General features: G+C 38.8%; 1 protein-coding gene across 4 annotated transcripts in view; it reads right to left on the bottom strand.

The window, feature by feature from the left end:
• PLS1 (plastin 1) overlaps positions 1-27524 on the bottom strand; it is a 118873-nt gene that overhangs the window by 70888 nt on the left and 20461 nt on the right. The window contains exon 1 of one of the 4 annotated variants that reach the window (XM_043875492.1): positions 18032-18182. The exons of 1 other annotated variant lie outside the window; for it this stretch is intronic. The gene's annotated coding sequence lies outside the window, so the exon portion shown is untranslated. Of the gene's footprint in view, positions 1-5366; positions 5392-9861; positions 9887-18031; positions 18183-27524 lie in introns of those variants that run through there. 2 more of the 4 variants (XM_043875495.1, XM_043875494.1) reach the window with 2 other exon arrangements.

The following is a 27524-nucleotide window of genomic DNA, read 5'->3' as shown; positions in this document are numbered from 1 at the left end:
TCTTGGGCATATATTCAGAGGAAAACATGGTCCAAAAAGATACATGCACCCCAACGTCCACTGCAGCACCACCTGCAACAGCCAAGACATGGAAGCAACCTAAATGTCCATCTACAGAGGAACAGATAAAGATGTGGCCTGCATATACAATAGGCAATTACTCAGTCATTAATAAGAATGAAATAATGCTATTTGCAGCAACATGAAGGGATTGTCATATATGATTATCATATTGAGTGAAGAAAGCCAGAGAAAGAGAAATATCGTACCATGTCCCTTATATGCGGAATCTTGAAAGAAATGATACAAACGAACTTATTTACAAAACAGAAACAGACTCACAGACTGAGGATGAATTTATGGTTACCACCAGAGGGTATGAATGGGGGGAAGGGATAATTAGGGAGTTTGGTGTAAACATGTATACACTGCTATATTTAAAATGAATAAATAAGAACTGCTGTATAGCTCAGGGAACTCTGCTCAATATTATGTAATAGCTTAATGGGAAATGAATTTGAAAAAGAATAGATACATGTATATGAGTAAAAAAAAGAAAGAAAGAAATTATAGAGAAGAAAATCATTCCAAAAGTTCATGTTTCCCAGAAAGTATTCTCTCTTGTCTTTTTTGTCCCTCTAAACTACATTCAATTTCCTTCATCAGATTACAGCCTCAACAATTTTGACTAAACCTATGCCTCCAGACTCTACTCTTTCCCTGTGAGCAATTCTTGTTTCCCACTCTATCCTGAGAAGGGCCTTCTCTTTCTCTTGAGGCCTCTTCTTGATGGTCCCATAATTTTCCTTCATGTTACTTCCTTTTCTAAGCACAGCTCAGACTCCACCATGACTTCCTTCATTGCCTTCATTTCATTTTAGCACATGTTTATTGAGAACATCTGTGGTGCTTGATGTTGTACTAAGTTCTGGAGGCAATCAAATGCTGACTAACACAGGGACCACAAAGAATTTACAATCTAGGAAGGGAGTCAATAAACCATAGCTGACAGCAATGGCAAATGCATGAGACTCCCTCACCCACTGCCAACATGACTCCAATTGCCAGTTCTTACCCACGGAGCCTGGAGTGCCCTCAGGATCCCCTTTTCAATATGACCCTTCACAAAGCTCCTACGAGCGGGTCAGGCCTCAAAATGAACTGAATGCCACCTCCACAACCCCAGTACAGGTTGGAATGAAAAAAAACAGGAAAGAATCTTCTGGAAGATTCAAGGAAAACTTTACAGAAGAGGCACCATTTGAGACCTTGAAAAATGAATAATTATAGAGAGAAACATGCAAATCCCAGTTAAGGGAGAAAAGTCTTACAAAAGTCTCCCCTCAGGGCACAGGTATGACAAAACAGAATTTTTTTTTAATTTATTTTTAATTGGAGGATAACTGCTTTATAATGTTTTGTTGGTTTTTGCCATACAACAATGTGTACCAGCCACAAGTATACATATGTCCCTTCTGTCCCTCCCTCTTGTAAACCATAAGTACACATATACATACTCCCACCCCTCCCCACTCTACCCCTCTAGATTGTCAGAGAGCGCTGGGTTGAGCTCACAGCGTTATATAGCATCTTCCCACTAGCTATCTATTTCATATATGGTAACATGACTTAGCAGCAGCAGCAATATGTAGGTTTCAATGCTACTCTCTCAATTCATCCCATCCTCTCTTTCCCTTGCTGTATCTACAAGTCTGTTCTCTATGTCTGCATCTCTGGGAATCCTTAACTAAGTATCTATGTCATATTAGAGCACCTTATCACCATCTAAGTTTTAATTACAGAAGAAATGTAAGATATACCATTGCCTTCAAGAAACTTAAAATTTTCAGGGTGATAAGATGATGCAATACAATGTAAATACTTATTTTAAAAATCCATTTTTAACTCCTTGATGACAATGATGTTGAGTGATCCTATTCAAAAAGTGTCACTCCTTTGAAACTCTTTAACTTTTCTCTTAGCCCTTTTGCCTATGGTAATTTCCATTTCCTTTTTTTTTATGGTAATTTCCATTTCTGACATAAAAAAAAAAAACCCTGCTATCTTTGAAGATGGCTGCATGCAACACTTTGTATTTAGAACAGACCCACATAGACCAATCTGAAATCTCTTCTTTTTTCCATTCAAGTAAGACAAAAGTCACCTTTTTTGCACCTCAGGAAACAAATTATATTCGTCAAGTCACACTGTCTAGAGAGGCCTTTTCTATGATCTAAGACTCTTGGCTTCATATGTGTTCCCTTACCTACTGACAATAGAAACGTTAATCTATCTGCTTGGTATTGGTGCCAATTAAGGTATTTTGATTGCAAGCAATAAGGGCCTGCACTGGGGGTTGGCTCAAAGAATGGAGAGAGGGTTAAACAAGCAGGCTCTTGAAGGGCTGGTGCCTGGAAGGTCTAAGGAGACCCACAGTAGACACTATGATGTTCCACTTTGGAATGCTAGCTCCAGATGCCTCAGCCATCCATGGAGGACAGGCTCATTCCCAGGATGGGGAGTCTGACTGGCAGAGCCCAGGCCTCATGCCCATCCCAGTGATCAGAGGAAACCAGGAAAACAAGACCTGCAGCTGTAGAGAATCTCATTTGCCTTCACGCCTCTGTGTTTGCATGAAGCCAAGATAAAAGTTTAAATCTGATTCCAAAGCAAATGCAAGCACTCCTGACAATCTCCTGACCTGAACGAATCTCACGCAATCAAAAACACCTGAAGGTGCTTCTCTGGTGACTCAGTGGTAAAGAACCCACCTGCCAATTCGATCCTTGATCTGGGAAGATCCCACATGTCGGGGAGCAACTAAACCCATGTGCCACAACCACTGAGCCTGCGCTCCAGAGCCTGGGAGCTGCTACTACTGAGCCCATGTGCTGCAGCTACAGAAGCTGGCACATCCTAGAGCCCAAGGTCTGCAATGAAGAGTCCTGGCTCACCAATTCTAGAGAAAGCCGGCGCAGCAACAAAGACCCAGCACAACCAAAATAAATAAACAAATACAGATTAAGATTGAAGAAGACACCAGAAGGTCATATAAACCTGACTCATAAAATCTCCCCCAAGATCCCCATCTCCAAACAAGACACAGCACTCACACACAACAGAAATCCCAACAAAGCAAGGGAGACGTGCGCGGTCACAAAGGCCAAGCTCTGTTCTGAGCAGTACACATACTGTCTCATTTAATCCTCATTGCAACAGTATCAGGTTGGTAATATTATAATCCCCATTTTACAATTAAAGCAATTGAGGCCAAAAGCTTCCCAATAAGTGGCAGAGCTGGGATTCAAACTCAGGAGTCTGCCAAGTCCAGATCCTTCACTACATATTGCCTTCATAGCAGTAGACTCCATCTATTCCTTCCCATCCCTATATCTCAAGTTATACATCCTGTGGTCTTTTCCTGTTACAAGCTGCCCTAGAACCCTGCTTGTCAGGATAAACTGTTAGGATGAAGTGTGGCTACAGGGTGATCTGTCTTTCTAGAAACTCATGGAATGGGTGGAAGGGTTTGAATGAGCTTTGGGGAAGTGATATGAATTATTTCACAACACCTTTTTTTTTTTTTTTGGTCTCTGGACAAGTACTTTGCTCCTATTTTCCATGTATCACTTAGTCATGGGAAAGTATACACTAGGGGGATAACTGCCTATATTGTTACGGCCTGTATTGCCAAATATCTCATTTAGAATGAATGCCTCAACACCAATAGCAAAGTGCTGTCAGAGAAAGGAATCCATGAGTCATTTCCCAGTGCTCTGGAATAAACTGGGCCTTACCTGCTGCTAGTTTATTATTCCTTTTCTCCTGATTCTAGCCAAGAAACTCTATGTAAATAATTCACAGCAACACAGAAATTCCGGTCCAACTTGTGTCCAAGTGAGCAGTGGAGTCCTCCCCAGGGTGCTTCTGTGTCAGCATCTGAACTTCAATCCCCAAAGCACACACGGCTGGTGCTCGGAACACACTTTAAAGCCTGCATGTTTTATGCAGAAAAATTAAACTAGTATTTTCCAGAATTGACCCTCTGAGGTCCTTTACATTACAACCTGCAGAATCCAACTCTGACATTTCTTTATTAACAAGGAAGGAATTATCATTTATAAGTGTGTGTTTTCAAGGATCCATAGACGTCTTACCTAAAACCCTAAGTTTCTACAAATTATGAATAAAAATCATTAGTACTGAAAAATATTTTCAAATGCAAAGGATACCATAAGACAAAAATTCAACTATCAAAATGTAACATGATTTTCTTAAAAAGTACCACTAGAAAACAAATCTATAGTTTTATCATTCTTTTAACAGCCTGTGTGCTGCCAGTGAAGGGTTCTAACAGCCAAACAGAACAAGTTAAAGTCTTTTCCTATTCACAAGAGATGGGTACCCTCACAGTACCACTAGGTATTTGCTCAAGAATTATGAAGTCCCTTTGCTATCAGAGATTGGAAGAAAGCAGTACTCACTACCAGCTCAGGAAATTTTCTCACCAGAATCTTGGCACTACAAAAATTAATAACAGCACTATATATTTGCCAAGCATTTTATACTTTCCAAAGTAGATTCACAGTGATCACCTCATTCTTAGACATAAAGAAATCTAGACACAATGAATTTTAATTATTTATAACACTGATAAAATCCAGTCCACACTTCTTACTCCACAGAGAAAGAGCTGGCACTCAGACTGAGGAGTAAAATGTGTTCAGAGTTCCATACAAGTCATCAGCAATGCTGGATGAGAAGATGTACATCAAAAGAGAACTCAAAGGAAAAAACCATTAAAGAAAAATACAGTCAAAATTAAGACACACAGGCATTAATGTTTATATGCCATCAGTTATATAGCTTTAGAAATTAACAAGTGCACTATTACTATAAAAGATGTTAAGTATTGATAGTTTAATTAGTCAAAAACAAATAAGGACAAAAGAATTTGAAAAAAAAAAATTAAGTTGTAGCAACTTCCCTGGCAGTCTAGCGGTTAAGACACCACGCTTTCAAGGCAGGGGGCACAGATTTGACTCCTGGTCAGGGAACTAAGATTCTGCACGCCTTGTGGTGTGGCCAAAAAAAAAAATAGGAAAAAAAAATTAACTTGTAAGGGTATAATATTTTCTACGACCCTCAGAATATACCCTTTGTTTTCTTAAATTAAATCAAAGTCAGCTCTAAGGCCTACTCAGTATCACTTGAGAAGACCAACACCAGTTGTCACATAGATTCTTTTCCGCTCTCTTGAGTTATAACAGGACCTCAGAGAATATACGAGAAAAGGAACAACAAGAAGAACCCTTGCATCATCAGTAAGCAAGAGAGATGCTTCCTCTTTTAGATTTATGTCATACATTTAAAAGCACAGGCATCGGACATCCTGGTGGTCGAGTGGTTAAGACTCTTCATTTCCAGCGCAAAGTGTGTGGGTTCTCCTGGTCGGGAAACTAAGATCAGATAGGCCACATGATGGAGCCAAGTCCTGGGGCCAAAAGAGAAAACAAAATTTAAACTAAACTAAAAAAGAAGGAGAAAGTCACTGGCATCCACCCTCCCCGTTACAAGCCAGAAATAGTGACCTTTCCTCCCAGAGTCAGTCCCAGTCACTTGGGACATCTCCTACAGCTGCACTGTCCCCAGCTGTAAGCCTCAAAGTCATCTTGACTCTATTCCTCTCTCCCTTCCAAAACCAGTAACTTACCACCAAAACCAAATTCTGGAATATTCCTCTCCACTCCACTGCCTTAGTCCAGCAATCTGTTGCCTTGTGAGGGCTACCTCAGAAGGTTCACGTCTGCTCTCCCTGACTCTCCTCATCCAGTCTTTGACTCTTACTCTATGCCCATCAGCTTCAACATATTTCTGTTAGGTAGATCCAATCTAACAATGCATTGAATAAGAAATATGGAGAGGAAAAAAAAAAAGAAATATGGAGAGGTAGGAAGAAAAAAAGAAATATGGAGAGGTAGGAAAAATAAATAAATATGGAGAGGTAGGAAAAATAAATAAATATGGAGAGGTAGAAAAGAAAATTTACATTGCACAGTTCAGTTCAGTCGCTCAGTCATGTCTGACTCTTTGAGACTCCACTGACTGCAGCACACCAGGCTTCCCAGTCCATCACCAACTCCTGGAGCTTGGTCAAACTCATGTCCATCAAAGCAGTGATGCCATCAAACCGTCTCATCCTCTGTTATCCCCTTCTCCTCCTGCCTTCAATCTTTCCCAACATCAGGGTCCTTTCCAATAAGTCAGTTCTTCATATCAGGTGGCCAAACCATTGGACCTTCAGCTTCAGCACCAGTCCTTCCAATGAATATGCAGGATTGATTTCCTTTAGGATAGACTGGTTTGATCTCCTTGCAGTCCAAGGGACTCTCAAAAGTCTTCTCTAACAACACAGTTCAAAAGCATCAAACTGCACACCACTGGGTAAAACTCTGCTAATTTTTCCTTAATTAGCCCATCTCTCCTGAAAACTCCCCTCTGGGAGAAAGCCTCCTTCTCTACCACAACTCCTGAACTGTCCCCTCTCTGGGCTTCAGTCTGCTGTCCTTAGTCTCTAACCCTAATCATTTATCTTACATGGAGCAGTTCAACTCTTTCCTCAGCTTCTACCATTTACAGCCTTTCACCCATCACCCAACACAACTCCCACCTATGGATCTAACTTCCTTACAAGACAGCAGGGGAACAGCAAGTAACAAAGAGGACAAGATAGTTAAGAGGATAAGCTCCAAATGTGACTGTTTAAGAAAAAATTTTAACTGAGAAATCACTAACCTACTGAAAGATCTTTTTTTTTTTTTTTTCCTTGCACCATATGGCATGCAGGATCTTCGTTCCCCAACCAGGGGTCAAACCCAAGACGCCTGCATTGGGAGCATTGGAGTCTTAACCAATGGACTTCCAGGAAAGTCCCTGAAAATATCTTTTTTAAATGACCATTAAGCAAAAAAAATAAATAAATAAATGACCATTAAGCTAAATGACTGGCATGACCGACTCAATGGACATGAGTTTGAGCTAACTACAGGAGACAGTAAAGGACAGGGAAGCCTGGAGTGCTGCAGTCCATGGGGTCGCCGAGAGTCAGACACGACTGAACACCACCACCCAAAAGCTAAATGAAAATTAAGCCAAAACAATGAAATTTCATTGGTCTGCCCAGAAATCTAGCACCCGTAATTTTAAAAGTATAAGACTCAGTTAGAGCAATGGTCCCAGGAAACATAAAATCTTGCTATATGGGGTGCAAACCAGACCCCACTGGTGGGGTGCACATTCCCAGTAATCATTCCGGATCCAGGTCAAAGACCATACCCCAGGGGAATCTTCCTCCCTGAGCAGAGGTTTTGCTCAGTGATGCCAAAGAAAGTCATTCAACACTCTGGTAAATGCCATTTCGCACATTGTATTTTCTGTCCACCATAACTCCATCAAGGACTAAGCATTTGGGGATGTAAGAAACAACTTCTGTCAGATCGCAGCTGAATACTGACTGTCCAACACACTGCTTACCTATAGTTGGTGTTCAACGAACATTTGTTGTATGAATGTAAGTGTAGAAGATCATCAAAATCCTACCAAAATAAAACTAGGGGAATCATTTGCTCAGCAATTTTTCTCCTTTAGCCTCACAGAAATGAACTGGATTCATCTGTCTGCTTACATTCTCTTGAAAAGTGAAGTCACTCAGTCCTGTCTGACTCTTTGTGACCCCATGGACTGTAGCCTACCAGGCTCCTCCATCCATGGGATTTTCCAGGCAAGAATACTGGAATGGGTTGCCATTTCCTTCTCCAGGAGATGGTCCCGATCCAGGGATTGAACCCAGGTCTCCCACATTGTAGGAAGACGCTTTACCGTCTGAGCCACCAGGGAAGTCCTATATCCTCTTGAGAAATTGCCATCACAAACCTAGCCAGTACTATTTGTGATGGCAATTACATCACAAATAATACTGGCTAGGTTTTTTATTTTTCCGGCCTAGTTTTATTTCTTATTGATGAAATGATCACACCTTGTATACAATCACACTCATTTTACCTTCCTTCTCTATTCTATAAAACTCTCCCAGCTGATTTTAACTAATACTTTAAATTATTTTCAATGAGCAGTCTGTAGAAGACCTGGCTTCTCTAGACTTCTTCAGGCACTGTAAATATATGTAGAAAGAGTTAACATAAAATGACTCTCAAGGACTTCCCTGGTGGTCCAGTGGTTAAGACTTTACCCTTCCAATGCAGGGGGCCCAGGTTCAATCCCTGGTTGGGGAACTAAGATCCCACATGCTGCATGGTGCAGCCAAAAAAATTGTTTTAGGGATCTCCCTGGTGGTCCAGTTGCTCCCAATGCAGAGCATTACTCCATGCTCCCAATGCAGAGGACCTGAGTTCAATCCCTGGTCAGTGAACTAGATCCCACATGCTGCAACTAACACCTGGTGCAGCCAAATAAATAATTAAAAAAAAAATTTGTTTAAATTAAGTTAAAATGACTTTCAGTTCAATTAAACTAAGTAAATCATTTGGGATTACTCAGTATTCGATACTATGTTAAGCATCATAAGAGATGTAAAAGAAATATTAGACGAATTCTCTGTACTCAAAAAATTTACATTCATTCATTTGTTCATTCAGCCAATAATTACTGGAGACCAACTATGCACTTTGCCCAATGCTAAGCACTAAGAAAAGCATCAAGACATCAAATCTCTGATCTGGGCATTCCAGGAACTTACACACAAGTCAAGGGGGATGTAAAAAACACAAATAGAAAGTTAAATCGCAATGTTAGTGTTACACATGTAATAAATAGCATTCATCAGGAAAAAGTGTTAAAAACATTATAGATGATGTTAAAATCACTTTTAAGATGTTCCGAGAGATGTCACTAGGTAGATGGCATGGTTGTGGTCTGGACACAAAGAATTAAGAGGGAGAGGTTTATGTGTACCCCAACGATCCAGAAAGTGTTTCAGGGAGAAATGAGAATTGGGGACAGGCAATATGTTATCTCAGGTGCAACAGAGTGAAGTTGATAAATAGTAACTTACCGTTTACATTCCCTCTTCCCATAACCTCCATCATTTCACTACTACCAGGTGGACTTGAAAGGGATTCAAGGTCTTAAAGAAGGGACACCACATGGACTACAGATGAAGTGGAGATTCAGACACTTCTGCAGATGGCAGCAGAGAGGGACAGCCACACCCAGGGCCTAAGCAGGAACTGAAGTCTCAGCAGAAGCCAGTGACAGAGAAACACAGCCCTGAACTAAACTCCTGACTGAAAACTAAATACCACCCAGGAAAGACAACTGAGTTCAGTTTTAAGTGACTGAATTTTACCCTGTACAACTAAAAGAGTCTTCCTTTTACGGGTACTGATGACAGAGACGGTGTAGAAAAATAAAAAATATTTCTTACACCACAAAATGTGAGGCTTGGGAATTAAAATTCTGCTACAGAGGTTCCTAACATCAAATATAATACAAGATAGTATATCATTACATTCCAAAATGAGCCTCAAAGACAAAGATGGTAAGGCTAGAATGTAGTGTATACATACTAACCACCACATCCAAGCAGTTTTTTTTAAGCAGGTCTTATGTTTACTTATATAGGTCCATTTCTGGTACTCTTGAGTCCTTTGTAAAGATCTGTATTTCTATATTGCCATGTGGTATCATTTTCTTTCTGCCTGATGGCCTTCCTGTAACATTTCTTGTAGTGCAGGTCTGCTGGTGATGAATTTTTTCAATTTTTACATGTTTGAAAAGTCTTAATTCATCTTTGTTTTTGAAATATATTTTTGTTAAGTATAGAATTGTAGGTTAGGGACTTACCTGGATGTCCAGTGGTTAAGACTCTACGCTTTCAATGCAGGGGATGTGGGTTCAATCCCTTGCTGGAGAACTAGGATCCCACATACTGTTTAGTGTGACCAAAAAAAAAAAAAAATTTATAGGTCAAAGGTTTTTCTCCCAGTGCTTTAATGATGGTCCTCAACTGTCTTGTGTACTTTGTTTTCAACAAGAAATCTGTATCATCTTTATCTTTCTTCCTCTATATGTAATATGCCTTTGTTCTTTGGCATCTTTTAAGATTGTTATCACTGCTTTTGAACAATTGAACTGTAATGTGCTTTGATGTAATCTTCCTTATACATCTTTTGCCGGGGTTAATTGAGCTTCTTAGATCTGTAGGATTACAGTTTTCATCAAATCTGGAAATTTTTTAACCATGATTTCTTCAAATATTTTTCCTGTTCTCCCTCATCTTTCAGGGACTCTAAATATATATTAGGTGACTAGAATTTGTCCCACAGATCACTGATATTTTAATTTTTTTTGTAATTCTTTTCTCTATTTTATTCTGGATAGTTTCTAATGCCCTGACTTCAAAGTCACTATTCTTTTCTTCTACAATGTCTAATCTGCCCTTAAACCAATCTACTGTATTGTTCATATCAGATGTTATAATTTTCTGTCTCTATATGGAATCTAACAATCCTTTTATTGTCATTGTCTGATAATCATAATACCTGTCTCAGTTTCCAGGTCAGTTTTGTTTGATAGATTTCTTCTCTCATTATGGGTCATTATTTTCCTGCTTCTTTGCATGCCTGGTAAATTTTGATTGGATGAGACACTGTAAAATTTACTTTGTTGAGTAACTGATATTCTTGCATCCCTATAATTATTCTTAACTTTTTACTGTGATTAAAAAGACTGAACATTAAAGCTTCCATTTTAACTACTTTTAAGTTTACAGTTCAGTAAGCTAAGTATATTCACATTGTCGTACAACTGATCTCTAAAATTTTTCATCCTGAAAAAGTGAAACTCTATACTCATAAAATACTAGCACTCCCCTTGCCCAAGCCCTTGGCAACTATCTTTCTACTTCCTGTTTCTATGGCTTTGATTAATTTAAATACTTCATATGAATGGAGTCATATAGTATTTGTCCTTTTGTTATTTCACCTAGCATAATGTCCTTGAGGTTCACCCATGTTGCAGCATGTGACAGGACTTCCTTATTTTTTTAAGGTGCATATTATTTCATTGTATATATATCACATAGTCTTTATCCATTCACCTCTTGATGGACATTTAGGTTGCTTCCATTTTTTGGCTAGTGTAAATAATGTTGCAATGAACATGAAAGTGAAAGTGAAAGTCACTCAGTCATGTCCCACTCTTTGCGACCCCACAGACTATACAGTCCATGGAATTCTCCAGGCCAGAATACTGGAAAGGGTAGTCTTTCCCTTCTCCAGGGGATCTTTCCAACCTAGGGAACAAACCCAGGTTTCCCGCATTGCAGGTCGATTCTTTACTAGCTGAGCCACAAGGGAAGCCCAAGAATATTGGAGTGGGTAGCCTAACCCTTCTTCAGCGGATCTTCCTGACCCAGGAATCCAACTGGGGTCTACTGCATTGCAGGCGGATTCTTTACCAACTGAGCTATCAGGGAAGTCCTGCGATGAACATAGGTGTGCAAATATATCTCTTTGAGGTATTGCTTTAAATTCTTTTCAATATATACCCAGAAGTTGGGTTACTGGATCATATGATAATTCTAAATTTTATTTTCTGAGGAAGCATACTGTTTTCCATAATAGCTTCATCATTTTACATTCCCACCAGCAGTGCACAAAGGTTTCAATTTCACCACACCCGTGACAACACTTGTTCCTTTGATATTAGCCATTCTAATGAGTGTGAGGTGCTTTTGTGGGTTTAATTTACATTTCTCTTATGAATAGTAATATTGAATATCTTTTTATATGCTTATTGGCCACATGGGTATATTCTTTGGAGAACTGTTAATGCAAGTCCTTTGCTTATTTTTAACAGGGTTATAGGCATACTTCATTTTATTGTGCTTTGCTTTATTGCACTTCATAGAATCTGCATTTTTTTTTTTACACATGGAAGATTTGTGGCAACCCTTCATTGTCAGATGATTAGCAGTTTTTAGCAATAGAGTATTTTTAAATTAATTATATACATTGGGGCATAATGCTATGCACACTTAATAAACTATAGTATAGTATAAACATAACTTTTACGTGTACTAAGAAATGAAAAAATTCATATGACTTACTTTATTGCAATATTTGCATTCTCATGGTGGTCTGGAACCAAACCCACAATATTTCCAAGGTATGCCTGTACCTTGCAGAAGTTCCCTGTATGCTTTATAGGGAACTGATATTAAACTTGTGTCAGCTATATTATTTGCAAATATTTTCTTCCATTCCATAGTTGCCTTTTCTAATGACTGTTTCCTTTGATACACAGAAGTTTTCAAGTTTGATGTAGTCCCACCTGTCTACTTTTGCTTTTGTTGTCATATTCAACAAATCATCACCAAATGTAGTGTCCTAAAGCTTTTCCTCTATGTATTTTTCTAGGAGTTTTGCAATTTTAGGTATTACTTTTAGGTCTTTGAGGCACTTTAATTTCTGTATATTGTATTAGGAGAGTCCAACTTCATTTTTTCTGCATGTAGATATCCAGTTTTCCTAACACCAGTTATTAAAGAGACTGTCTTCTCCCCGTTGTATAGTCTTGGGACCCTTATCAAAAATCATTTGGCCAGATACACAAGGGTGAATTCCTGGGCTCTCTATTCTGGCCCATTGGTCTATATTCCAGTACAGTACCATTTTGATTAATATTGTTTTGTAGTAAGTTTTGAAATTGGGAAATGTGAGTCCTACAACCTTGTCCTCCTTTTTCAAGATTGTTTTGGCTACTTAGTACCCACTGAGCTCTCATTTGATTTGTTTTTTTCTGTTTCTGCAGAAAAAAAAAAAAAGCCCTATAACCACTCTTGATCTTTGTTCTCAAATGCAGAAAAATCCTTGGGAAGGGTTTAATTCTTTGGGGGTCTTATGTTTAAGCTCTGTTAGGCAGGACAAAACAGAGTTTAGTCTTGGGCTGTGGTTCCTCAGCAGGAGACGATTATGCTCTCCAGAGGACATCTGGCAATGTCTAGAGACATTTCTGACTCTCATGAGTGAAGAGGTGTTATAGGCATCTAGTGTGTTGAGACCAGAGATGTTGCTAAATACCATACCATGAACAGAAGATCCCCTTGTAACAAAGAGTTATCCAGTCCAAAATTTCCACAGTGCTGAGGCTGACAAATCATGCTCAAAGGGCTAATAATGCCCCACTATTAATACTGAGGTAAGGTGCTTCTGAATAGTCTATCCAATACCCTTTTAAACTATTTAAATTTACAAATACTCATTTATATATACATACCTATGTACATGTATGATTATTTAATGGAGTGATGGCATAGATTTTAAACATTCTTTTAATAGCTACATAAAACAGAAAAGACAAATGAAAACAATGACCTAACATCCTCAACCCATCAGGCTGCCAAAAATAAAACTGACGGAGATACCGCATGCTGGAGAGAGTATAAGAGATCGTCACTCTTGCTGCCATATTGCTCTCCAAAGTAGTACATCTAAAAGAGGTGAAGATATGCATATTCTATGACCCACAACTCTACTTCCAGAGGAAATCTTGTATAAATAAGTCAAAATATAGGTAAAAGCACACCATTATTTATAGTATCAAAAAACTGGAAAAAACCTGAATGTCTATCATCAGAAGACTAGATAATTTTAGAATATTCATTTAGTGAAATACTCCACAAGTTAAAATGAAGTAGTTATCTGTATTAATAAGAAAAAAAATCATGAACACATATGTTAAATGAGAAAGCTGTATAGCAGATATTTGTAAAAAGTTTCAAGTACTTTATATTATTAATGAAAAGTGTTCATGGAAAAATAGTAAGATGGACAGAAAGAATAACGCATGCCAATTTCAGATGAGGAAAGGGATTAAATGGGAGAGGGCCTTCAATCATATCATTAGTGTTTTATTTCTTAGAGAAAATAAAAAGCTGATACATACAAATTGCTGACATTTCTTAAATCAGGGTAGAGAAAATGAGCGTTTATTATATTATTCTATTCTTCTGCATGCTTTATTTTATAATTAAAAATATTAAAGAAAATTTGAACAGAATAATATTACATTAGGGAACATCCTACAACCATATGTCTACAGTGGTCCTGCTTTCCATAGAGCATCTTACTTAATCATCCTCTTTATTCGGTCTTAAGAAAATATAGTAGAAAGCCTGTTTTCAGAGTAAATTATATAGCAACTTCCCTAAGGTAATATTTACATTTGGAAATAAGAGGAAATGCTTAAGAGTGTCAGGATTTTATTCTTCCGTTCAGTCGCCCAGTTGTGTCCGACTCTTTGTGACCCCATGAACCGCAGCACGCCAGGCCTCCCTGTCTATCACCACTGCCAGAGTCTACCCAAACCCATGTTCACTGAGTCAGTGATGCCCTCCAACCATTTCATCCTCTAAGTTTAAATAAAAAAACATCTGGAACGAAAGGCTAAATGATGGATGGGGGTTATAACAGCAGATCTGTGTGGACACAGGAATGCACAAACATGGAACAGTGTAATTTTTTTTTTTAAGTTGATACTATGCACACACTAAGAGAATCTACTGCCAGGCACTTGATATAAATTATCTCTAATCCTTAAAACAACCTCCCAAAGTAGTGGTCACATCTATTTTTACTGATAAAGAAACTCAAGCTCTCTTAAGGTTAAGAAACTTGCCCAACACCACTCAGCTGGGTGAGCACTAGAGTCATATAACTCACACAAGTGTCAAGGTCCACGTTTCCACTGTTCCATATAAGGCTGGGCCCAGGAAGGTATGCTGGACCTGCCCCAGGGTAATTTAATCATTCTGCTTACAGAGTTAGTCTGACCCTACCCAACTTCCGCAATCTTGGAAATTTTTACTTAATTCTAGTATCTTAAAATAACTTTAATAGGCTGATTCCATGTTTTTTTGTTTGTATGTTTTAATGTGATGGGTTTTTCCTATAACTCTGTTTATTCAGTTAGTATAAGCATGCCAGGCAAATTTACTAGAGATTTTATTCTTAGCTAATAATAATGACCTCAACTTTGTGAGAGAAGAAATAAGCATGAAACTGATTCTTCATAGTGGCCTAAAAGCAAAGACTAAAGAAAATGACCAACATGTCCCATATGCAAGAGAATTAAGTCTTAACACGCTAACTCATAAAGCACTTTCACATATGACCTTCAACTCTCCCATCAACCCAGTGAGTTAAACAAAACTGAAAACATTATTATCATGATTATAAATACATACACATACATAAACACACACACACTATAATAGTATTGGGCTGACCAAAAAGTTTGCTCAGATTTTTCTGCAATATCTTATGGAAAAAGGTTTTTGGCCAACCCAATATTATGTTTCCTCGTATTATTTTGTTCTCATTTTACATGAGAATAAAACAGGTAAACAGCTAAGGTAAACCTACACAGCCTAGGTCATCTGCTGGTATCAAAGATGGTACTATTTTCATTGTGCCTGGGGCCCAGGCTCCTGTTCCATGGAGGGTGGGGGGAGGGGAGGGAGGCTCCTGGGGAGGGGAGATACATATATATATATATATAGTGTTATGACTGATTTACACTGTTGTACCACAGAAACCAATACAACATTGTAAGGCAATTTTCCTCTAATTAAAAAATAAAATAAACCATATTGCCTCTTGCATCATATCTGCTAAGGGTATTATAAAATCCTTCTAATTAACAATACACTTAAAAAAATTACCTTATTCTTTCAAATTTATTTTTACATGGACTCTAGTATATATCACATATACATTAAGTAGCACTTGAATATATTAGTAAGTTAAAAGTGTATACCTTGAAAGTGTTGTGTACATAAAACAAAGTTGTTTTTTAACTAATGGGAGTAGAACAATGAAAAAAGCCTATGTTCACCTGAAACTAACCCAACATTGTAAGTCAATTATAGTACATATAAAATTAAAATGTAAAGAAAAAAGAAATAGAAAGAAAGCCTAAAGGCCACTACTCCAAGGAAAAACCACTTAACTTTTCACCTCCACTGGAATAGGTAAAAGGATAATTCTCCCCATTTGCTCCTACTGGTTAATGACAGCATGTCTTCTATCCTGCAAGACTGAGAACTGAGTCAGAAACTTTTGGAAGGAATGAAAAAGAAGGAACTATAGAAACCTCAATGCTAAAGAAGAATGTTATCAGAAAAGGCCAGCAAACTTTTATCATTCTCAAAGCAATTCAGGCCCAGGCATACTGAATATTAGAGATTAAAATCAGTACTTAGAAGAAAAAACGGGCATCAGGAACTCAGTGGAATATATTCAGGAGTTCAAGATGCATGTGCCTTCAGTGCATGCCTGACCCAAGTCCTGCTCCCTCTTCATTGGTTCATATTACTTATTACTAGGGTCCTTAGCAATAGGGGCTTTTATAGCATTGACCAGTAAAGCAGCATGAACACGGACTTTTAAATGGCTAGATAAGGCCACACCATTAGCAATATTTGTAGCTACGCAAAGTAACATAATAAGGGTAATCAAATATCATGCTTTGGGTGGTAAGCTGATCTAAACTGGGGATCATAAAGGAATGTTATCCCCCTCCTCCACAAGAACACAATTGAACACTTGGCTTGTTCATTATGAAAGGACTGGCAGGAGGGCACAGCCTTTGTTGGACTCGGCATAATACAGGAAAGAGAATTCAATTCTGGCTCCTGAGAAAGCCTTCAAGAGTTGGTGCCTCTTTTTTTTTTTTTTTTAAGAATTATGTGGAATTTGTCCATGGCACTCAGTCTCCAGAGTTAATTGGTCATGATGTGTTTGTCTCTCTAATAAGAGCCAGAGTCACCCTACTCTATGATGACTCTGAATCAACAGTTGACTGCTTCACAGAGCGGAACAGATAAGTCTTAACTTTCTACTTCAGTGTGAGACCTCAGGTCACTGCACAAAGGAAACACACTTAACTTTTTAAAAGCTGGTCTCTCTCAAGAAAACTCAAGAGTCTTTCATTCTCTGGCAATAAGACCGATGCAAATTGCCAGTGATACCAGTATCTAGGTTTCCTCGACATGTATCATTCAAGAGCGTCTCAGTGTTACAGAGCTGGGAACTGTACATTTTCTGCTTTACTGAGAAAAAGAGCTAAACTAAGGCAGCTACAGACACCAAGACTATGTGGGGTAAAGATATGTAGATTCTTTAGCCAATTTCAGAAACCATTAAAAAGGCTCACTATGAAAGGCAACCTGTTTTTTAGAATTTGTACACAGTTTATAGGAAGCCCTTTCTGAAAACCTACAGTCTCTTCTCAAATTCAGTGAAACAGTGAAAACAAGCTTTGAAGCAGAAGCACTATCTCCAAGACTTCAAAATATAGGTGAGCAAAAATAATGGGAAAGAATTTATTTCAAATAAGATGTCTTCCTCAGACTCCAGGTGGGTGTATATAATCATGTCATAGCCCTAGCACCTACAATATCCTCTATTGATACTTGTTTTATATATCTATAGAAATTCTTTAGGAAAAAAAGAGGAGTCTCGCTTCTACATGACTAAACTATAGACTACAAGTGCTGTTTCATCAGAATGAAAGAATCAGGCTTCGAAGCAATAATACATATACATTCTAGATGACACAAAAAGAGAATATTCAGTCATTTTAGCATTTTTCTAAAATTGCATATATCTTTCTAAAGGGAAACTTAATGCCAAAACAAAAATTATGAATTTAATTTTTTATCAAATCCTGAATAAATCTAAACAGTCCTTTCTTACCCAGCAAGTATCACTTAAGAAAGAAATAATTTTTAAGACAGAAAGATTAAGAGAATTAAAAATTATGTGACCCTCACATCATGGTCACTGTGCATTGATTATGCAGAGTTACCTAGACTCCCAAAGCAAGAATGCACTAAAAACAACAACAAACATGAGGAGGTTTATCTCAATTTAACAATCACATTTTAAAAAAGCAGCTCTAGAATCTGAGGCTGTATTCTCCTATCAACATAAGGGAAATTTTTGCATACCTGTTTCTGTTGGTGTGATCACCTGAGATTTGGACATCCAAGAGAACAATTCAGAAGATTCAAAATTCAGTCACTTTAAACTGTCTATTTTCAAATAATCTTCTGTCAAAGTCAGTATCTGACCAAAGAAAACAAGCAACTAACTCCACACTAAAGTGTTCTGCCTACTACTATAGATTTCAATCTCAAAAAATGATTGGTCTCAAGTAGTAAGGCCAATTTGCACTGGGTGTGGTTTGGAACTATAAAAAAAAAAGGCAAAAATGTGAATGTCATCATCTTATCTGTTTGATTATGACTGTACAGCTTAAAATATACCACGATATTCACCATATACATATTTAAGTACATATATATGTCAGGATACTCACCTTTTAGATTCTACTAAAACAGGTAGAAGGAAGAAGTTCCTACAACATGGGACTGCCTGCCCCAAGAGGTCTTATATGAATTTTATAAATGTTCCTTTGCCACTGTAGCTTTCCTTCCCCATGTGAAAAATCATTAAGTAATTATGTATACATTGAGATTCATAAAATGACAAGGAAACTGTGTTAAACTTTAAAAATTGAAACAACAAAACCCTACGGCCTACTGAGTTTTAAAAAAAAAAATTGTCACTGGACTAATTTCAATCAAATGTACAGCATTAGCTTTGAGCAGTAAATAGAAACATTACATAGAATGAAACAGTGTTAAAGCTGGAAACTACCCTCAAGGATTATAATTCAACTCTACTTTTTAAGTGAGCGAAGGTTTACTCATAAAGTCTATAATACATTTTCACTAAATGGTTAGTCCTCTGAAGACAAAGTCTGAAACACCTTTTATGATGGCTCCATAAAAGTGAAGAATGGAGCAAAACTGCTTCACAAAGTGAAAGAAAAAGTTATGCTACAAGCCAGTTTTAAAAAAAAAGAAAGTACCTACTGTATGATTCCATTTATATGAAATTTTATAAAATGCAAACTAATCGATGGTTACCAGGTAGATCTATGGTTGCCTAGAACAGGGTCTGAAGGAGGGATGGACTGCAAAGGGACATGAGGAAACTTTAAGGAGTGATGAAAATGTTCTGCATTGTGATTGTGCTGTGATTTTAAGGGTGTATACTCTGTCACAACACACCAAGGACTTCCCTGGGGGCCCAGGGGTTGGGGACCCACATGCTAGTGAGGGGGTTGGGAGGGTGGTAGGTGCTTCCATGCTCAGTCGTGTCCAGCTCTCTGCAATCCCATGGACTGTAGCCCATCAGGCTCCTCCATCCATGGAATTTTCCAGGAAGGAATACTGGAGTGGGTTGCCATTTCCTTCTCCAGGGGATCTTCCCAACCCAGGGATCAAACCTGAGCCCCTTGTGTCTCCTGAATTGGCAGTAGATTCTTTACCATTGCGCCACCTGGGACCCTAGTGTGGGGGACATGTGTTTAATCCCTAGTCTGGGAAGATTCCACATGCCACAGAGCAGGGCAGATGAGCTCCTATGCCACAGGTACGGAAACCAGTGTACTCTAGAGCCTGTGAGCCACAACAAGAGAAGCCACAGCAGTGAGAAGTCCACACAACACCTAGAGAGTAGACAGCCGCTCTCACTGCAACTAGAGAAAGTCTGCTTGCAGCAATGAAGATCCAGTACATCCAAAAAGAAAAAAAGTACACTTTAAATGGGCACAGCCTATTATACCTAACTTACACTTCAATGATTGCTAAAAATACACATAAATATATTTAAATATTTGAAAGGCACCTGTAATGAAGAAAGGCTTTCTCTTGCTCTGTATGGCCACAAGATGCTAGAACTAGATCCATCAAGCAGAAATACCAAGAAACAAATTCCACATCAACATAAGGAAACATATCCTAGCCAAGTGCTCCACAACCAACCTGGGCTGTCTCTGGAACACTGGGGGTCTCTTCACTGGGTCTGCTCCAACTTAGACTCACAAGTACATTTTGGGCAGATGTTGTTGTTTTGGGGTTTCTTACATAGAAAATTGGATGAAGTGAACATTAAAGTTTCTTGCACTGAAAATTCCATTATTTCAAGGATGATTATTCATGAATAGATGCTTGTGACCCTGTGGCTGTGGTGCGGAATTCTGTCCACCTCTTGACTAGGCCATTTATTTGCCATGTCTTATTTCCCCCAAAGACTTTGCTTCTCAGTAGAAGTCATTATCTGCCCAACACATCTTAAAAAAAAAAAAAAAGGATTCTGTGTAGTTATTTTCTGATTTTTGAAAAATCTATAAAATGAAAATATTTGTAAAATAAAAAAATTTAAGTTGCACTCAAGCACACTATTTAGAAACAACTTGAGCCAACGGGTTATGAATTTCGAGTCTTTCGCCTACACACATGTGCAAGGATGCACCTTTTTTTTTTTTTTACAAAGCTGGTATTTTTCAGTACATAGTTAATTCTATTAAGAAGTTTTCCATATAGTTAAGCATTTTTTTGAAACATGCCTTTACGGTTTCATAACGGTCCACATTATGACTATACCACGATTTACTTAAGCACTCATGTTGGTTAGGCAAGGTTGTTCCCAATGTTTTACATTTAGAAATAATGTTTTGACATCCTTGAATACAGAGAATGAATAGGGAATAAGAGAACTACAGCCCTGAATCCAATTTTTCTAACATATTATCCATTTCATTTTGCTACAAGCAATTTCACTTTACACTCAGCTAAGAAAGTGTTGTGGTAGACAGTTAAAATATGTGGTATGGGGACTGCCACCCTTGCTGACAACAGGTTTTTTTTTTTTTTTGAGTACACTACTATGAACCTCAACCAAAGTTCCAGAGAAAATATAAAATATACTAATTTTATCTCAATAAAAAAATATTTAGAAACAGATGTGGTGCCAAGTCATCAATCAGGGTCAAGTGCCTGATACAGTTTTAACAACTTGGGAGTATTTGAGGCAAACGGGTTGTTTGAACCCTTAAAATATTCAATAAATATTGAGAAATAATCTGACTCAAAGTTGCTTTTTAACTCAAACTATCAAATAAAGCAAGAATATTTAGAAAAGAATTTACCATTTTGTACTTAAATGCACATTCAGGGCAGGAGAGATTTTTTAAATCTCTGTAAACCCACATGGGGCTTCCGGTGGCTCAGAGATAAAGAACCTGCCTCCAAGGCAGGAGGCCGCGTTTGATCCCTGGGTTGGGAAGATCCTCTAGCAAAGGGAATGGTAACCCACTCCAGTATTCTTGCCTGGAGAATTCCATGGACAGAGGAGCATGGCAGGCTACAGTATATGGGGTTGCAAAAAGTCAGACACAACTTAGCAACTAAACAACAACAACAAACCCACATACCTTTGCTTGGGAATTTGTTCAAAAGAAGTATTTTCACCATAATTATAAGAATTTTTCTCTATTTTAAAAATAGTCCATTTCTCAAACTTCTAAAGCATCAGGGTAGTGATTACCCTTGACAGTAGTAACCACTAAAAGGAAGCGGGAGGGTTTCTGGGGGGCTGATAACAATTCTGGTTTCTTGATATAGATGCTGACTTCATGGGAGTATCATTTTGTAAAAGTTCATCGTTACACATTTACCATATGTATATTTTTCTGCACACATACTATACATCACTGAATATTCAAAAACAGACTCCCTTTTTAGTCTATTCCCTTACTCCCAATATACTTCCAGGTACTGACTGAATATAATTTAATATATTCAGTAAAGGAGAATTGGAAACTTCATCTCCAACAATCCCAGTTTTCCTCACCTACTCTTGACATTCTTAGCAATGTTCTCTTTGTTAACAACATTGTAAGGAAACAATAAGTACACACATCTTGCAGAATTGGGGTGCACAGACAATACAATTGCTATTGTTTTAAGTTTTACTTCTTCAAATCCATAAGTAGTTTTGGGTACTGACTATGTCCAAGATATGACGGGCTTCTTCAGTGTTGAACATGAACTTATGAAGGAAGACATCCAGAGAAGAACTCAAAAAGAGCCTTTGAAAGACTGGGAGATAACATGGATTCTTTTTATCATTTGAATTCAGCCACTGGGAAAAATGAGTAGATATACTTTTCAGCACCTTGGAAAGTGTTAATTAGAATGAGTAGGTATCAGAATTTGCCATAAATATGTACTGTTACAGATAAACGGGCAAAAAGCTAGAAGGGCAGACTAGGAAATCAGAAGGATACAATCAAAACTGCAGAAGCCTGAGAGTGAGTGGCATCAGTGGCCAAATGAAAGCCAATATCCTGGCTGAATGTGCCTATTTCACATCAATACCATTTTTTTCTGACTCTAAATGACCAGAAAAGCAGGCACTCTGGGCATTACCCACTTTGTAACACACAGAGATAAGTGATGCTGCAGCTCTGCTTGATTGGACAAAAGTCCTGAAACATCCTTTCTCAAATTACATGCTTTAGAAATTGACCATGAGATTATTTCAACTGAGAAAACGATCCTGTTGTCCCATTTTCTCCTATGCATCAACATTAATGCCTGAAGTCCCAGTGTCAATGACAACTCCTACTGTCTTATTTGTCAAACAAAGGCAGACAATATGTCTGTGACAGGCAGAATAATACTCCCCCAAAGAGGCCCATCATTAGTGGTAAAGAACCCACCTGCCAATGCAAGAGACATAAGACACTCAGGTTCGAGTCTGGGTTGGGGAGACCCCTTGGAGGAGGGCATGGCAACCCACTCCAGTATTCTTGTCTGGAGAATACCATGGACAAAGGAGCCTGGTGGGCTATGGTCCATAGGATGGCAAAGAGTCAGACACAACTGAGCGACTGAGCACACACGCAAAGAGGCCCACGTCCTAATCCCCAGAACCTGTGAACTTCTTATCCTACATGGCAACATGTGACTTAGCAGAAGTGACTAAGGATATGCATGGGTTTTGGGAAAGAGTTGAATATCTTGGATTATGTAGATAGGGCCAATCTAATCACCTGAACCATTAAGAGCAAAGAACTTTCCCCTGCTGGGCTGAGAGAAGAAATAGGAAGAAGTGGAACAACTTCAATGAGTGAGAAGGGCAGCTGCCAGCTTTGAAAATGGAGGAAACAGATCACAGCTGAGGAATGCGGGTGACTTCCAGAAGCTGGGAATGGCCTTCAGTTTACATCCTGTAGAAAAACGGGGCTCTCAGGCTCACCACCTCAAGAAACTGAATTCCGCCAATACTCTGAACGAGCCATGGAAAGGATCTTTCTCTAGGGCCTCCATAGAGGAACACAGTGTCTCCTGATGACTCTTTGATTTTAGCCCAATGAGACCCATATTGGACTTCTGACCTACAGAACTATAAGATAATAAATTTGTGTTGTTTAAACTACTGAATGTGTGGTATTCTGTTACAAGAGAACTAAAACAGAAAACTAAAACAAGTTTAGACAGTTTTGTTCTTATCACCTAGGCCTTGGATTGTCCACAAGAGAGAACAGTTAGCATTTGGGGGAAGCAGAGGGAAAGGAAGAGTATATTTGGGGATAGGGGCCAACATCAGCTTTACAATTCTCCTAAAATTTTTCCTCCAGTAGGATATACATACCCTCATATTGGAAGTCAAATATTCATGTTAGCCACTTAAAGAGAAAAACATGACAAAAATTCAAATATTCAATATTCTGCCAGTAATGGTGAACAGAAATGCCTATCTGAATCCTACTGGAGCTTGAAGATCCCTGCAGTAAACATTAAGTGCTACCCAGCAATTCAACACGGTGGTTCTCATCAGCAGTCACAGGAACAACCAGTGGAGCTTATAGTAAACGCAGATTCCTGGATCTCATCTCCAGAGACACTTATTCCAAAGTTTTAGAGTAGGGCTCAGTAATCTGGATAGAATCAAAATGAAGAATTTCTGAATTTTTTCATCTAACAAATGACTAACGTTGCTGAAACATTATCCACTTCTCCCACCAACCCCTGGAGACCTCTGCTATTCTGACCAAAGCCCAAAATGCAATTCATACTGGGAGTTAACCCGCGAGCTGGCCCATCTAGTAGACAAGAAGGCCAAGAGTATAACTTTCATATAAACAAATCTGGATTTGATTCTGCTTTAAATTCTTAAGGAGGGAGTGTTTTGAGTGTTTGGGGAAAGCCACTTAAGTTCTCTGTGCCTCAGTTGTCTCATTTGTACAAAGGGAATGATCTACCTAGCCACAGGGTTATGGCAACAGGTTGAACACAGTTCTTGGGAACAAGCAACTATTCAGTTCATGTGATTTTAACACCACCATAATTCCATTTCCAGATGAAACCAAAGCAAAGTATTTATAAGCAGAGGTAGTTTGAATATTTTAGCAATTTTCATTCCTGGAACAGTATCTAGAAAGATTAAATATTTAATGGAAACAAGCTTCCCCTTTAGACTGGCTGTGTTTACAAGAGGTTGTGTTGTGGGGAAAATAAAGGGAACCATAATCTCTCTATTTCGTTGAGGTTGCATATACCCAAGGAGGCATAATTTCATACCAAGCCTCTAGAAAGGTGGGATGAAGCCAAAAGACATCTTCCCCAAGTACAAGCATTTGGGAAATGCATCTCTTTTTTTTCAGGCTTCCCAGGTGGCACAGCGGGTACAAAATCTGCCTGCTAATTCAGGAGATGCGGGTTCAATCCCTGAGTTGGGAAGATCCCCTGGAGAAGGAAACGGCAACCCACTCCAGTACTTTGCCTGGAGAATCCCATGAACAGAGAAGCCTGGTGGGCTACAGTTCATGGGGTCTGAAAGAGTCGGACACAACTGAGCAACTATCACATACACACATGTTCCTGCTCTTGGAGAACACGGAGTTATCACCCAAGTGGTGTAGACGGAGATGAGAAGATACAAGACCTTCATGAAATTCAGCCTAGATTACTTCTCTGGGTCAATGATCAACAACCATCCAGGCCAGGTTGACTGGCTTAACAACTCCCTCCTCACCCACAGCTAAGCCAAGCCCTTGAGCTGTTCTTCAGCTCCCTGGCCATCTCTCAGCCACCCTTTCAAGCCTTGCTCCCTCCTTGGGCCTGGCAGCTCTGTTTTGTGCCATGTTTTGTCCGCCTGCCCAGATCCTGCAGAGATGCATTTGCGTCTCAGTTCTCAGAAGGCAGCCTGGTTTCAAATCCTGTGGTGTAACCAGCCTTGCCCCACCTCTGTTCGGTTGCACTCAGCTCCTGAAGTCCCCAGCTGAGTTCAACATCCCCACTCTCTTCTCCTCCAGGAGGGAAATCTGGATTCTGGAAATCTGGAAGCACAAGGTTTTCCTTCAGATGAGCAGAAAAATTACAACACAACCTTGTCAGCCAAACAAAAAAGAGGGAAGACAGTGAAACTCAAGCCAGGTCTTGCTTTCTATGGCCTCCATGCCCTGGTGCACTCATCTCATTTTCACCAAACTGAGAGGCCCCTCCTGGCTGCCAGAGGGTACCATGGGCCAAATCCTGCCTGGACATGTGTCCTCTGTGGCTCACTGAGTGTTTGTTAAATTTTGGAGCAAATATATAAAAATGAGAAGATCAGCATAAAATTCAGATTTCTATTTTCTCTTTTCAGATCAGAACAACTGGCAATAGTTAGCCCACATTTTCACATGGTAACACTGAACTAGGCCAATGACAATCATGCCCTTTAGACAAGGGGTAAAGTTCACCATCAGCCTTATAGCCCCTACCATCCCCATTCTCCCACAGAACATACACGAACCAACAGTGACTAGGCACAAGCTCTACTACCTACTACTGTTAACTTTCTCGGATATCCCTGAGGAAGGGATACTCAAATCAAATTGCTATGATCATGAGAGAAAGAAACATTATTTTTTTCTCTTCACTTGGTGGTTACTTCCATTCTCAGTCATGAAGCTGTAATTACAGGAATTATGAACAAATGGGCAAATGTTTACTCCAAAGTGGCCCAGACTCACGAAGGGTGAGGAGAGAGAGAGGGTGAAGAAACTCAAAATAAAAAGTCATTCCCAGGACTTCCCCACTCCCAGTGCAGGGGGCCTGGGTTCAATCCCTGATCAGGAAACTAGATTCCATATGCCAAAACTAAGACTTGGGGTAGTCAAATATATTTTTAAAAGGCAATCCCTCTTCCAACATCTTGAGGTCTTTAAAAGATGAGGACTCAGAAAGAAAAAGTAGCTATATTCTGTATTGCTACAAGACAAAATATCCATAATCTGAAGTCACCAGATATAGAACTTTATGGTCCATTTACTTATAAATTATATATAAAGCAAATTAAAGTTTGTTTTCAGAAAGACCCTGTCACCTGCTGGCCCTTTTTATTTAGCAATAAGCTAGACCACAGAAAAACTTAGAGAATTATTAATTAAGAAACAATCACTGTGCAATAAAAATGTAAAAAGATCTTTCCTTGTCTCAAATCACCTGTTATTGGCATGCACCATGAGCTGGCTGAAAGCATTGCAATGCTACCACCAAATGACTGCAGTGCCAGAGACTCACCCCAGAGGGGTACAAGTTAGGGTACCTTTGGAATTCCTGGTCTTTGCCCGTAAGATTAGATAAATGAGTCAGTGTCAAGGTAAATATTTGATTTCCAGAATACTTCCTGCTCTTTCTCACCTCTCTTCCTCTAAGGCCAGTACTTGAATGGGAAAATATAATGTGTCCCGCCCTACTTCTCAGAAACTTCCCAGGACAAGAATAGATTTTATAGTCTTTTTCCTCCTGGTTCAACATAAAGCTGGTCCAAAAGTAAATGAGGGAAATGGTCAATGGTCCACTAGGAATCTTTCACAGGTTTTGTTCTCTTGAGACCTAACCTTTTCTACTGATCCAGCTTCAGGAGCAATGAAAGTAGGACTAAGGCTGTATCTATAGTGGAATGGGCCACTGGAATGACTAGCAATGATCACTTTGGAATATGATTTGCAGGTTACACAGTGCTTCCACCTAGAGTATCACAAACAAGAGAGTATTTTATAAATGTATATACAAATATAAAGTGTCCATACTATGATATTTGAGGCAGACATGATGCACCATACTATTGTAAATCCAACCCCGCCCTGATTCTCAGTGATAATTTAGGAAAGGGGAAGTTCTCAGCATACTGAGAGTCAGTTAATTATCTTCGCTCATGGACAGAAACAAATTAAAATTAAATCAGTGAAAAACTATTAGAATACTTGCTTCCTAAATGTTTCCTTTTGTAATCATCTGCTTGCTTCTCAGAAAAAAATAATTTTTAATCTTTATTCACCACTTCTATTTTCTTATATAAAACTTAAAGACAAAGTTTAACTCCTTTCATGCATATATTTTAGTACCCAAGAAGTTGTAATTTATCACTAGGATCCCTGATGCTGGAGTCAGAATTCTGAAGAATATAGACTCTGCTTCCTATGAACTACATCACCTTGGGTGAGTCATTCTGAGTGTTGGTCTTCATAGCCAAAAAATGAAGATGATGATGATATTTTCAACTTCATAGAGTTCTGGGAAGGATTAATTAAAATAA

Source organism: Cervus elaphus, chromosome 19, assembly GCF_910594005.1.
Source record: "Cervus elaphus chromosome 19, mCerEla1.1, whole genome shotgun sequence".
Lineage (NCBI taxonomy): Eukaryota > Metazoa > Chordata > Mammalia > Artiodactyla > Cervidae > Cervus > Cervus elaphus.
Note: the sequence above shows the minus strand (reverse complement) of the source record. Positions and strands in the feature narration are given on the sequence as shown.